The sequence below is a fragment of the Lynx canadensis genome, chromosome C1, assembly GCF_007474595.2.
Source record: "Lynx canadensis isolate LIC74 chromosome C1, mLynCan4.pri.v2, whole genome shotgun sequence".
Lineage (NCBI taxonomy): Eukaryota > Metazoa > Chordata > Mammalia > Carnivora > Felidae > Lynx > Lynx canadensis.
Window position 1 is genome coordinate 131347296 of NC_044310.1, and position 14860 is coordinate 131362155.

General features: G+C 33.7%; 1 long non-coding RNA gene across 1 annotated transcript; it reads right to left on the reverse strand.

The window, feature by feature from the left end:
- Positions 1 to 3019: 3019 nt before the first annotated feature.
- Positions 3020 to 6438, reverse strand: LOC116738274. The gene is made up of 2 exons (XR_004344012.1): positions 6255 to 6438; positions 3020 to 3081 (listed from the first exon to the last, which is right to left on the reverse strand). It is a non-coding gene; the product is annotated as an uncharacterized LOC116738274 (long non-coding RNA).
- Positions 6439 to 14860: the final 8422 nt, after the last annotated feature.

Below are 14860 nucleotides of genomic sequence, written 5' to 3' on the forward strand. Positions count from 1 at the left end.
AGTTTCGCATATTGGAAAACTAAAATTTATGAAGATTAATGATTTGCTTGAGGTCACGTGGCCTTTATTTTTATTTTTTTACTGATGATAGCAAATTGTCATCTAATAGCTACTATTTTATTTTGTTAAAAAATGTATTTAATTTATTTAAGCTAAGAAGAAAAGAAATACAATTTACCCATTTCTCCCATCTCCAACCACCTCTTGTAACCACCAATCTGTTCTCTGTATCTGTGAGGATGTTTTTAAAATACATTTTTTATTGTGGATATTAATTTTGTTAATAACTAATATATGTGTACAAGGGAAGAAGGAACATAGTTGCAGAAAATGGGGTAGAAAAACCCAGAGGATATCTTCCAAACCAAGGAATGAGGCAAAGGCCCTAGGGATAAAAAACATTATCTTGATACAGAGCAGCTGAACATGATGAGCACTGAAAGAAATATGTGGAAGTAAAGAATATTCTAAGGTGAAAAACCTCAGGCAGGACAGCAGGCAACATAAGCATGGCCACTCATAAGTATGGCCACTAAAGCTGTGCTTACACAAATAACATAGCAATGTTGTCCCTCTCCACAACTCAACTACCCTCACAAACAAAATAAGTAGGCTGCTGCTGCTGCTGCTTCCTCTCCTTTTTTTTTTTTTTTTTTTTTTTTTTTGTAGACTGCTTCTTAAAGTCACTGAACAATACACAATATCCTCTGGTGTGAATATGTAAAAATATGACTTCTATGAGGTTGTTTTGTTTGTTTTTTATGATTCCACATGTAAGAGAGGTCATAAAATATTTGTCTTTTTCTGACTTATTTCACTTAGCAGAAGGCCCTCAAGTTCCATCCACACTGTTGCAAGTGGCAAATATCACTCTTTTTGATGGCTGAATAATATTCCATTGTACAAATATACCATATTTCTTTATTCATTCGCCTATGGATGGACGCTTGGGTTGCTACCACATCTTGCCTTTTGTAAATAATGCTGCAATCAACATAGGGGTCCGTATACCTTTTCAAATTTGTATTTTTGTTTTGTTGGTTTAAATACTCAGAATTGCTCGATTATGTGGTATTTCTATTTTTAATTTTTTGAGGAACCTCCATACCATTTTCCATAGTGGCTGCACCAATTTACATTTTCAACATCAGTACATAGTGTTCCTCTTTCTCTACATCCTCTCCAACACTTATTTCTTGTCCTTTTGTCACGAGCCATTCTAACAGGTAAGAGGTAATATCTCATTGTGGTTTTGATTTGCATTTTCCTGATGATTAATAATGTTGAGCATCTTTTCATATGTTGACCATCTGTATATCTTTTTGGGAAAAATGTTTATTCCATTCTTCTGCCCATTTTTCTTAATCAGATTGTTTGTATTTTTGCTATTGAGTTGTGTGAGTTTCTCTTATTTTGGATATTATCCCACATGGATTTTAATGGGAAAAGATAGATCAAGAATTTGATTACAGCTATTGCCTTTACACAAATTGAACTCATCAGGTCTTAGCTCATTATTCTCATGTTCCTTAAGCACTCAACTGTCCTACATCAGTACTACGCAAAGTACTCACTCCACAATTAGATGAGGTACCTGTACTAGAATGTAAATCAATATATTTCTTCTTTATTCAAGAAACTCTCTATCACTCTCTGTTTCTGCCTCTCTCTCTCTCTCACACACATAGACATAAACATATCTATAGCTACATATATCAATACATATGCATATATGTGTATATATAATTAGTTGCACAGGCAAATTTTTCTGTATCTATAATATATTAATATGTAATGCATATTTATACACATACATAATATACAGGCATATATGTATATATCTTATAGGTATACCTTCAATTAAATTAAACCGTACGCTTAATGATAGAGATTAGGCATTAACAAACTATGGCATGCTAGCTGATTGCTTGTTTGTGTAAATCAAGTTTTACTGAAATACTGTCACACCCATTCATTTACATATTCCCTACATCTGCTTTTAGTACTTTGAGGCATTATAGTTGTGTAGAGACAATATGGCACACAAAGCTTAAAATATTTACTATGTGGCCCTTTAGGAAATGCAATGGAGGAGTAAAGAGCCTCAGGATCATTTTGTCCTTCAGGCATGCACCAGGCTGGGGCTGAACAGGTAAAGATTTCTCCAGCCCTATTACCACCAAGATCTCAACTTCCTGAGCCCTGAGCATTCCCAGTTTCCAAAGAATACTTCCAAAGACTACTTCCAAAGACTACTAGGGTAAGCGGGGAAACGCTAGACTCTGACTATTCTATGGGCCCTAAATACCTGCTGTAAAGGCTCTACAGGGGCAGCATAAAGACTGTTCCATTAACATTATTTGGAACTCAGAGGAAAGAGAGAACATGCATGACTATGAAAGGATTCCCATTCTTCTCTCTTCAAAACTTTTTGGGTTGCTTTATGGACCCAAGCACAGAAAGAGGATTATTTTCTTCTTTTCCAATGTTCTTTTATCCTAGGGCAGCAAACCAATTTCATTTCACATTAAAAAACAAACAAACAAACAAACAAACAAACAAAAACTAATAATAAAGCTTATGCAATCACTCTAACAATTCCATTTCAATTAATAATTAGGAAAAACTCAGTTATTGTTTCTCTAGAATAAAGTTTGTAAGAGTTAGACTGTCTCTATGGTAGCAAATGCACTTGAACAAATTTTTCAAAATATTATCCACAGTCTTCTTTTTCATTTTATATTCAATTGGATTGGTTCAAACAATTCCATATTTTGAAATCCCTTGATAGGCATATTTCAGACAAGCATAAAGCGTATTTCTTTCAAATGTATAATTGCTTAAATCTATAATCAAGAAATTCTCAGTTAACTTACGTATCTCTGGGATCCATCATATTCACACCTTTCAATTTTTCCTAGGCTGCCATCTGAGAAATACAGCTTCTCTGCACGGTGATCAATGGTGAGACCATTTGGAGTGAGTATGTCGGTACTGACCACCACTTGAGCATTTTTTCCCGTTAGGGTGGATCTCATGATACTTGGATGCTGTTCATTCCAGTTGGTCCAAAACATTAAGCTAATTAAAATAAAAATTGTGATAATATATTAAAACTTCCATTAACAATAGAGACATTAGGAACATGGTGATGTCAAGCTATTTAAAAAGAAGCAAAGAGATTTGTTTCAATTCTATGACCCTTAACAAAGTCTAAATAAAAGTGGAAATATATATTTATATATGCATATATGTTTTTCTCAGTTTCTTAAAAAAAACCTGGAAACTATTTCTGAGAAATAATTATCTTGTACATTCTCTCAAATAACAATTAAATTGAGTCAGTTTGATGTACAGTAAGAATTTATTTAAATCACACACAAAACAGTTATCTTAAATTTTCTATGAATTGCAAATGTATTCTAAATTTTTAATATCATGTTTCAGCAGATTGAGTAAATTGTTTTAGATATCATTCTTAACCTAACTATATTTATTTTCTTTAATTGGTAAATATCAATATCTCTTTTCCTTCCTGGTTTGCTTTTAAATTTTGCATTCTCCTTTGTATATGCTTTAGAGAAATACAATTAATAAACTCCTATATTTCTTTAGATTCTTTTTTTTTCTCTTGTCTCTTTGTCAATGTAATTTTTCTATAAATAACATTATTGCTTTTGGAATTTCAGAGGTTATTCTCAACTCCCTAAAAATATTATCTATTACTTACAGATTTTATAGAATGATTTACATCAATGTCTGTCAATCTATTGTTTCAGGAAGCCTTTACAAGTCACTGTTAAGAGTAGAGAGTCTATAGAGTTCCAGTTTCTAATCCTTATTTTTACTGAAATATTTTTTCTTTCTATTCTTCTACCTATAAGACTGTCCCTAAGAGTTTATTTGAAGACTGATTATTGCTGTTTAGAATGATACAAAGGAAGGAAGGAAGGAAGCAAGGAAGGAAGGAAAGAAGGAGGGAAAGAAGGGAAAGGAAGAACTGAAGAAAGGAGAAAGAGGGAGAGGTTGACAGGCAGCCCTCTTTAAATATCTGAAAAAAATATGCTTAATATATACTGACAGAAAAAAACTATTTAATATTTACAGTAAGATCATATATACTATTCCTATGTGTAATCATTTAAAGGTCATGCAGAATTATAGCCAACAAAATTTTCAATAGGTGGTTTCTGAATATTATGCAAATATTTACTACTGAACAATATGCAAATTCACAACAAAATCTTTCTACTTGCTAATTTAAAATATAACCACTACCAATTAAGAAAAGCTGGGTCAACTATGCTCTTTGTTAAAATATTTCATAGCCTTTTCTTCTATCCTGTGGAGCATAAAAGTGTTCTAAGTGAGCAAGTATCAAAATTTTTTGTCATATGAATGAGTAAATTTGCAAAAAACAAATGACATTCCACTTTCTTAAATTATGCAGTTTTATCCACACACTGACTTTTAAAAGAATAAAAATAAAACATTAGTTAAATAAAGCATTTATAATGTATGCATAAAGTATTAAATACATAAACAGTTTACCTGCAGTATTTTCCTAAATTATTGGCTTTAGAATTATAGAATTTCTGAGGTATTAGTGTTTCTTTAATTCAACTTTTTTTCAAAAATAAAACAGAGGCCAGAGAGCTTGAGTGATTAAGATTGTAGGAACTGAATCAAGTTTTGGACTCAAATAGTTTTTTTTTTTTTTACCCAGAATTTAAGATTTTGTTTTAAAATTTCTGTTAACTGACATTTTCAATAGTGATTTGAAAATGTCATTGATAGGCATAATGAGAAAATATTTTTATACTTGAAACTTTAGTTCTATGTAATTCTACAATTAAAACATGTTGGTGTGTTTGATTATAATTTACAGTTCACTATATGCAAGATGAAAGTGTAATTTTAGCTTATGTAATAAATACTATATGAAACTGATCACTTATAGTATTATCAGTGATCTCTCTTATGTTTATTTCAAAATCGTCTAAGAAATCCCTTTGATTAGCTGTAGAACAGTTAAAATTGTGCTAAGATTCTCCTGGTGAACCGTCAGGATCCATGCAGTCAATTCAAAACCAAACTGTATAGTGACAGGTCAATGCTGTAGCAGAGCTAGCTTTGCCCAGGCACTAGAAGGGCTGTACCCATCTGAACTGTCACTGGAGCTGTGTGGGGAATCAACTTGCAACCTTCAGAGTCTTCATTTCTGAGATGAAAGTTTCAAGTAAATTGTATAATCTCATCTTCTAGCTCTGTAAGTGTCTGGATTTAGTGATTCACACACTGAGTAGTTTATGCACTTCTTTCAAGTGGTCAGGGTCAGTTTTATCAGTAATTGTTTTATTTATTCTTCATTTTTTTTTACCACATGTAAAAAGAGCTCTTCTGTTTCTATTTAGTGACAGCCAAATTAGTCTGATCTTTATTTGTTTAATTTAAGAACAAAAGGACTTTCTAGTTGTTAACAAATGTTCTTAACATTGTAAGAAAGTAGAAATACATGGGTATCTTTCTTCTACATAACCCAAGCTTTGTTCTTCTTTGTTGTATAATTGCTTCCTTATGGCATCCCCCTGAAACATGAATTTCTTCTAATTTGCTTAGTTTTTATTCACTCTATATTATAGCCTGAGCATTTTCTTTTGTCATGAATTCTTCATAAGTATTACTATAAACGCCTACACAGTATAATATCAAACACATGTGGACAATTCAGTCTGTTGTCAAGTATCTACTGTTGAAAATATAGCTGCACACAAAGATTTGTTGTTGTTGTTTGTTTTCTCTGCATTTCGATTGGAGAGATCCCTAGTTATTGAAATTACTTAATTAAATTACACAAAAACCTTTTAGGTTTTAATACATGTGAATATTTTTTTTCACATTTATCATTTCAATCAGCTATGCATGGATATATTCTTCATATATACTTTTCCCTCACAATATTGTCTCTATTTTTCCTTTCATCATTTAAATTTGCTTTTGCTCGAATTCTGATCGAGTTGATACCTGGCACTTCACAAGTCCAGATTCTAATTATTCACATTTATGATGCTCATATTACAAAAAAAAAAAAAAAAAAAAAAAAAAAAAAAAAAAAAAAAAAAAAGCTTTATGAAGTGGGGAAAAGAACACTTCAAAGAAAACCTGTGTTTTTAAAGTTAATTCTTTTAAAAATTAACATCACTTCGATGATCTTTGACTTATAATGAAAAAAATAACAATTCACTGTTTCTTACTTTTGGCATTCATCCAGGGCTAGCACATGTGGGTGGTCATCTTCTGACATGGCAATGACTGCTTCCCTGTCAAATGCTCCTGGCCGAGTCTGGTCCACTGTGTGTCTGGTGATGGATGAGGTAGTGGAACTGGTCCAGTACAGTGTATCCCAGGCTCTGTGATAAGCAAGTCCTTCGACAGAACCTACATCTGATGGGGGAAAGAAAAGAATAAATTTATGCTTTTACCGACAAGACATGGTTTTTGGACAGAAGAGGCATTTAAAATATACAGTAAAACCTTGCATTGTGAGTAACTTGTTCTGCTAGTGCTCCACAAAACAGGCAAACATTTCTAACACATTCAAACTTGATAAACAAGTGATGCCTTGCAATACCAGTAGTACGTGATGCTGAAGGTGAGGTGATCCCAAGGGAGACAATGGTTTGTGAAATTCGCTTTGATATGTGAGTATTTTGGATTACAAGCATGTTTCTGGAACAAGTTATGCTTGCAAACCAAGGTTTTACTATATTTGTATATCTATATGCAATTTTAGCAATAATTTCTTCACACACTTTCCAGAATAAAAATAGAATAATTTTGATGCCTACGAATGATAGCTGACTACACACAGAAAACTGAGCTATGAAGTGGTATATTTGTCACAAGAGCAGTTTTTGTAAAATCATGTCATTAAAGACCGAATGTTTTCACCCCTCTCCCTTAAAAAACTCAATTAAGCAATTGATTTTTATTTAAGAAAACGGTGTCTCTTTTTTTCATAACTTTCAATATGTATACAGTGTGCAACAATTTAGACATGCTTTTGAAAATCGTGTTAGAGATACCTGCAAGGCACAACCATAATGAATTTTATCTTAAAACTATATCTGAAGACATAAAGTAAAAGTAAACATATAAAAAACTACAACAATATCAAAAAGACAAGCCCAGCATCACGCTTCCAACTATCAAACAACGGTAGAGACTTTTTTAGGATGTTAATGTAGTAAGTTCTTAGACTCAATTCAACTAATGTGATATAAAAACAAAAGAAAATGAAATAAATTACCAGCTAAGGTGTGCTTTAAATGTTGCCAGAAAACATAAATGGTAGTATGTAGATTTCAATACATAAAAGTGACAATGTGAAAAACAAGAGTAATTATTTCTTAAAACTGTGTTCCAAATTACTTGGATAACACAAGATAGCTGTTTTATTTTTCAGAGGTGCTTTGAGTACCTTTTTTAGTATAACCAAATTATTACAGTTTTCCCTTCATGTTGTCTGTTTTCCTCAGTTATTATTCTTAGCTTGCTTAATTTCAGGAAGAATATATATAGCTTTGGCAGTCATGCTAAGAAATTAAAATTATAACAGGCAGAGCTTTTCTTCTGTTTTTCTCTCAAAGAATCTCAGAAAGGAATTATTCACTTCTTCTAAAAATAGGTAGATAAAAAAGGGTTTTTTACAGGTTTAAGATGTGTAGTTGGATGGTTAATAGGACTTATTAGGAGTGCAAACCATATTAAAGTGTTTTGAACTAGATTTCTTTAAGGTGATTAAGTTTTCTTATTCGTTGTTGTTTTTCTTGCACACAAGAGAGAAAAAATCCACCAACAATAATACTACAGCTACCATTTACTGGGCATTGCCTTTCTGCTAGGAATTGTGCTGTTTTGCATACATCACTTTATCTGTAAAGTTACTCTGTGAAGTTTGTTTTATTCTTCGTCTTGTCCTAAGATGGTCACAGGACTGATGGAGTTAAAGATGTTTTACACGGTTTCATCTACTCTCAAAAGCCTGTATTCTTTCACAATACCATTTAGAGATGAGTACACAGCCCCTATCACCTATTCTCAATCCACACAAAGCTGGATCCAAACAATCAACTCATTAGTTTCAGCTGGTCTGATTCCAGGTGAATTGTATAACCAGTCAGTTACTATGAGTGGCCTCCTCTCATATATTCAATAGAACAATTTATAAGAGATGGATGTGGGTGATTTGTATGGAAACCTAGGCCAGAGATGATGGAGAAAAATTCTTATACATAATCACAATAAAATCTTTATAGAAATCATATGGTGTTTCTACTTGAGGTGAGTATGTGGGAGGTTGGTAATGGTCAAAGGTGTTTCAGTTATTAAAAAATCATCCACTCCACTGTATTTTTTTTTCAATTTTTTTAAGGTTTATTTATTTATTTTGAGAGACACTGAGAGCATGCAAGCGAGGTAGGGACAGAGAGAGTGGGGAGAGAGAGAGAATCCCAAGCAGGCCCTGCACCATCAGCATAGAGTCCAATGTGGGCTCGAACTCATGAATCGTGAGATCATGACTCAAGCCTAAGAGTTGGATGCTCAACTGACTGAGCCACCCAGGTGCCCTGTTTTGTATTTTTTACACTTTCAAATCATGTCAGAAATGAAGCTAACTCTACTAGTAGTGTGAACAGAATTTCGCTCCTGCACCATTCACAGAGAAAGAGCATAGCTCTAAAAAAGTCCATGCAAATCAGAACCATTCATCTACCCTCATTCTGTATTGTCCTTTGTCTACTGCCTTTGACAAATCTTCACGGCCACTTTTTCCCTGCTATATCAGAAAAAAAAAAAGCCTGGTATCACCACTGAGATGAAGCGGATGTTTCTTTTCCATTGCTGACATAGTTCCAGGTTTACTGGAGTACATAATACACCATATTGTCCAGGTACAATCTCTTTCATCTTATTTTTGTAATAGATGACAACCTGTCAGTACCCTTAGTCATAATCTGCTGCTACATTTTAAAGTATTTCAGAATGTATTTTTTCTCAAAACGGTATCTCTCTATAAAAATTGTACTTGTCATGAACTAATAGCCAAATAAAGACATACATAAAATTAAAATTCATGAAAAATATTCCATTGAGATAACAAGGCATTCATGTCATTTTTATGATGCTTTCACACAATGTGGGGTTGTGTGTGTTTGTCTGTGTGTGTGTGTGTGTGTGTGTGTGTGTGTATGTCTATGTGTGAATTTGAACACTAAGGTTCCTGAATCAGTTGAACAGGTAGAATAAGAACTTTGAGTTATTGGTCCTGGCAGATAATATGTAGTTTGAAAATTAAAGTAAAATGCCTATCTATTCTAAAATATTAAACAAAGTTAAACATCCTTTAGAACTCAAGGATGTAGGATAGGCATAATTAAAAAAAAAGAGTAACTATAACAGTTCTATTTTTTTCAGTTCCATACTCTTTCCTCAGCAAAATAATTATACTGAAAGTGTGAGGCATAACTAAGTAAAAATACTACCATTCCCGTGCACTTAAAAAAAAAAAGTGAAAGAGTTCCCCTTCCCTCCCATCGTCCTTTGAGCTGGGAATTAAGTTTGGTTAGGCATGAATGAGGTCCTTATACATTTTTGTAGAAGTAAGGAGAGAAGGTCAGTTCATTCAAGATACAAGGCAGGCAAAATAACTCAGAACCATGGCTATAGTTAGTTTCCTGGATTCTAATTTCCCCAGAAATGGGCAAGGAAATTGATCCTACTAGCCTGGCACAGTAACACTCACAGCTACTCTGACAGCTACCCAGAGGACTTCATGGAGAACATACCTTCATCTCCTCACCACTAAAGAAGGGACAACTCAGTCTTATCTTTTCAATGTTTGGGATAAGAGCTTACAAAATGGGAAAGGCAATGAAGGATGTTTTTGGGAGGGAGCTACATGAACAAAATATTGTCATTCATCTGGAACAAAATTAAATTATGTAGCCAAATTAACAGAAAATAAATCTTAAGGATATGCTACAACTGCAAAGCATCATAATGGCCTCTCCTGTTGAAAGCGTACTATTCTCTTACTTACTGGCTTATTTACTAAAGCCATTAAGTATCAGAAAGGTTGCTGTTTGTAATTATGTCAGTAGTATAAAGCATCCCAATTTTGTCTGCAGGATCTAAAGACAGAGAATCAGTCTCAATTTTCAACCCAGGCACTAATAAAGGTATACAGATGGCTGATAAAACATAAAACATGTTCAATATTAGCAGCCATCAGGGAAATGAAATCAAAATCATACTTCACATCCATTATGATGACTGTAATTTAAAAAGATAATAAGTTTTAGCAAAAGTAGAGAAACTGGAGCCCTCGTACACTGCTAGTGGGGATGTAAAATCGTGCAGCTGCTTTGGAAAACAGTCTGGCAGTTTTTCAAAATGTTAAATATATAATTGCCATTTGACAAAGCAAGTTCACTGGTAGGTTCATACCCAAAGGAAAATAGAACGTACATCCACATGTACACAAATAAATGTTCATTGCAGTTTTATTTGTAATATCCAAAACCAGAAATAGCCCAAATGTCAATCAACTGATGAAGAGATTAAGTAAATTGTGGTACATCTATACAATGGAGTATTTTTCAGCAATAATAAAAAATGAAGTACTAAAGTAAGCTAAAACATGGATGAACCATGAAAATAGTAGAATAAGTCAAAGAAGCAAGTCACATTAGACCACTTATTCTATAATTTCCTTTGTGTGAAAATTTTAAAGACATAAAGTAGATTAGAGGTTGTCTGTGTTTAGGGAGCATAAAGGGAGAGAATGGTTGTCTGGGGTTAGGGAGAATAAAAAGGAACTGCTAATTGGTATGAGCTTTTTTTGATGGTTCCACAATTCTGAAAATAGTTTAGAAACTTTAAATAGATGAATTGGTATATGAGTGATCAAAGGGCATCTGGAGCTGTCTTGAAGGAAATGCATAAAATAATATGAGAATAGGCATCAATAAATTGGGTAAATTTAAGTTCTAATTTGATAAATACTTATATTTCTATTATGAGTCTAGCCACAGGGTTGCTAGACATTGCATACAATGTCAGTGGACAAAAATGGATGTAGTTTCATTGTTAGCCAGTGAGGATACTGTAGGAAATTAAAATACCTGCTAATTTCTCTTGACTCTACCTTACTAAAATGCTTTTACAAATGACTAACTATGTGGGTTATTTTCCCTTTTCTAACTACACAAGTCAGGAACTGATTGTAATAGATTTTAATGTAGCTCGCTCACTGTAAATTAGACTACCACCTTCTGGCTTGAAGACATTTCTCTTTTTCCACATTAATAAATAAAACAAAATGATTATCTAAGATATCTTTTAGACACAGGCTTTCATTTTTATTTTCTCAGATTATAAAATCCATTCATTAACAAATCACATACCAAGACTCATATGTACCAATGCAGGGTATTGGTCAGAGTATGATCTGAACTTTCTGATATTCTTTCAAATTTAGGATAGCCCACTACAGGCTGTCAAATAATTTAGAGTGTCAACCCTGATCACACCTAAACTATAGCATGCTGTATGCTTTGCCATGCATCTTTATGTTCTTATATTGTTTAACTTTTAAAAAGCTCAACATTTTTTTACTAGTTTAATTTACTGAAAACTAAAAATGAAAAAAGAAAGAAAGAAAAAAAAGGGGTGCCTGGGTGGCTCAGTAGGTTAAGTGTCCGACTTCAGCTCAGGTCATGATCTCACAGTTCCTGGGTTCGAGCCCTGCGTCAGGCTGTTCTGACAACTCAGAGGTTGGAGACTGTTTTGGATTCTGGTCTCCCCCTCTCTCTCTAACCCTCCCCTGCTCGAGATCTCTCTCTTTCTCTCAAAAGTTAAAAAAAAAATCTAAATCTATACGACATTCTACAAATTTAAACAAGGGACAATTCCACTGGGAAAAAATATTTTTTGTGACTAAATACCTGGAAAACAAAGAATCTGTTGAAAAACTCAAGAGGTCAGTAATATGGCAAGCAATAAATAAATAAGTCAAAATTAATAGTCTATTAAACACAAAAATAACTACTAGATATAGAATGGAGAGAAGATGCCAACCCAAATAGCCATTAATGATGTGAGTTCCAGGGAATGGACAGATCTATACAATTGCTCCATGCTAGACCACCTGAATTTGACTCTTTTTGTGCCCAAAGCATTGCAATAAACTTATCTTTCAAGAATGTGGATTATTTAACCTCAAGCCCTCATCCCTCTTACTAGAAGATACAACCCATTCAAAGGGTATGAATGGGGAATTGCTTTTTAGTACTCTTTTGTCCTCATTATCCTACTTACTAAAACACTTTTTTTTTCCCAAAAGCAAACTTGTTTGCTATCCTGCAATCTATCTTTAACAAAGACATGTACTTACTATTATCCCCAAAGTGGTTTTAATTCCCTGGAACCAGAGTGCCAAAAATATTTCAAGTTAGAAAACACTATTTGCTTTACATTGCATAACAAAACAGGACTATTTACTTGGGTTTGCCAGAAAAAAGGAACAATTTGCCTTAAGGGAGTATTGAAGCAGGTTGAAACAGCTTGAAGCTTGTAGGTGACAGGGTATTTTTTTTTTTTTCTTTAATCTTACTCATTGTGTGTGTGTGTGTGTGTGTGTGTGCATGTGTTTTCAGGTTTAAAGATCCTAATTTCCTCCTGAACTTAAGACTCAACTGAAAACTTTATAAAATCAGACCTGTCTCAATATATGCCTTCATCTTATTTCACCACTATTGGAAGCAAAGAGATGGAAGCCTGAAAACTATGAGCATATGGTTAATTATCGTCATTCCTTCAGGAGTAACTGGAGACAAGCACTGACTCAAGTAAGATTAAACTAACATTAGAATGCCTAGAGCTTCCAGGAAAAACATAAACTTCAAGGTTTCTAAACACTCAGGTATATCATACTTCACCCTCCAGGGAAAGGCTGGGAGACCTATGGACAGCCTTTCTTTGAGAAATATAACAAGAAAGTCACTTGGAACCAATACTCTCTTCCTTTGTGAGAATGAAGTAAATCCTCAGGCCAAAGTCACTAAGGAAACATTCTTGAGAAACATGTCTCTGCCCATTTCCAGATGTCTGGATAAGATCCAACATATCCCTCAATTATTTCATACAATACAAAATGATCTCAACAGCAATTCATTTATGAACAGACAATAATTTCTCAATATCATATAAAAAAGGAAAGGCCTTACCCAAACTAAGCCCCAATTTTTCAAGATCCACCATTAGATATGCATTCCCTTGATGTAAGGCCATCTACACCTGTTCACTGCTTATGTACTTTTGGCAAATAATACTCCTCAGAGAATAACGTACTAATTTATGAATGATATGTTATGATATGTACTTTATTATATCCTATTATTTTTAATGGGACATAAAATGTGGGCATTTTTTTATGCAGAAGAAAAGATGAGAAACAACTTCAAAAACAGAGTCTTGAGAAAGGCATAGAAATAAGGGATTTGGAGGCTCGTGGGTGGCTCAGTTGGTTGAGTATCTGACTCTTGATTTTGCCTTAGGTCATGATCTCAGGGTTCTTAGGTTCGAACCCACGCAGCCTCTGTGCTGACAGTGTGACAGTGCTGAACATGCTTGGGAGTCTCTCTCTCTCCCTCTCTCTCTGCTCCTCCCCCACATTTCTTTCTCCCTCTTTCTCACAAAATAAATAAACATTAAAAAAAATTTAAAAAAAAGAGGTGAAGGCTTTGGGTATCTAGAAATAGTACAAGTATACATGGGTCCTTAACAGAAATGTAACATGTAACATTAGGTCCAGCTTAGGAGCTATTCTTTGGTGATTAATACTTTCAAGAAAAAGTATTTGCTGTACCTTTGTCAACTGTACACATTTAGTTAAATAATATGTGGTAAATACAATCATTTGGACAGAACACATACATGTACTTCTGATAATCTTTGAGCCTTCTAAATTGAATTCAGTTAATAGCAGTTATAATGTTGATTTCTACACCAGAAGCATAACATTTTATTCAGCCATCACTGTATGTATTTCTTCTCTTTATCCTTCTCCATCCTCCTTCCCTCTCCTCTTCTTTCTCCTTTCTTTTCCTCCACTTCCTCCTCCTCTTTCTCTTCCTCTTCTTCCTCTTATTTTTTTCTTCTTTCATCTTTGTCTTTCCTTCTTCAGCTATCTGATCTAACATTACTGATTGCCATTCTTTTTCTACATCACTTTGCTTCTGATTCAGTCTCTCACTTACTCCTTCAGTATTCTCCCATGTTCTACAACCATTATCTCCTGCCTGATTATGCCTTCAGCCTACTTTGTCTGCTTGTTTGCTTTTTAATAACCCCATAGTTTGTAATTTCAGATCTTGATTTCACTTTGACTTGAATCAATGTCATCCCTTCCATGCCATTCTGATCACAGCAAAATTATTGGTTTTGTCTTTTTCATTCCATCTTATTGATGGATTTCTGTGGAGTCGAGTAGAGGAAATGTTATTCCAGGCATCCTTTTGCTGCTCTGCTAGTCCTTGAACTTTTAAAGCTATTGTATCCAATAATTGAGCTTAAACATATGAGACTCAGTACAAGCTAACCTTCCATATTCTGATGCCAAATTTGTTTCTTTACATATCATATGTAAATAACTCAATCCACTGTTTTTAAGCTATCTAAAAATAATTGAAATTGAATAATTGTTTTCTGAATCACTGTAACACTTAGTACAAATATGTTTAAGTAATAAACTAGATGTTTTAATGGCTTTAGAAAATCAAGAATAGTAATTTATCTT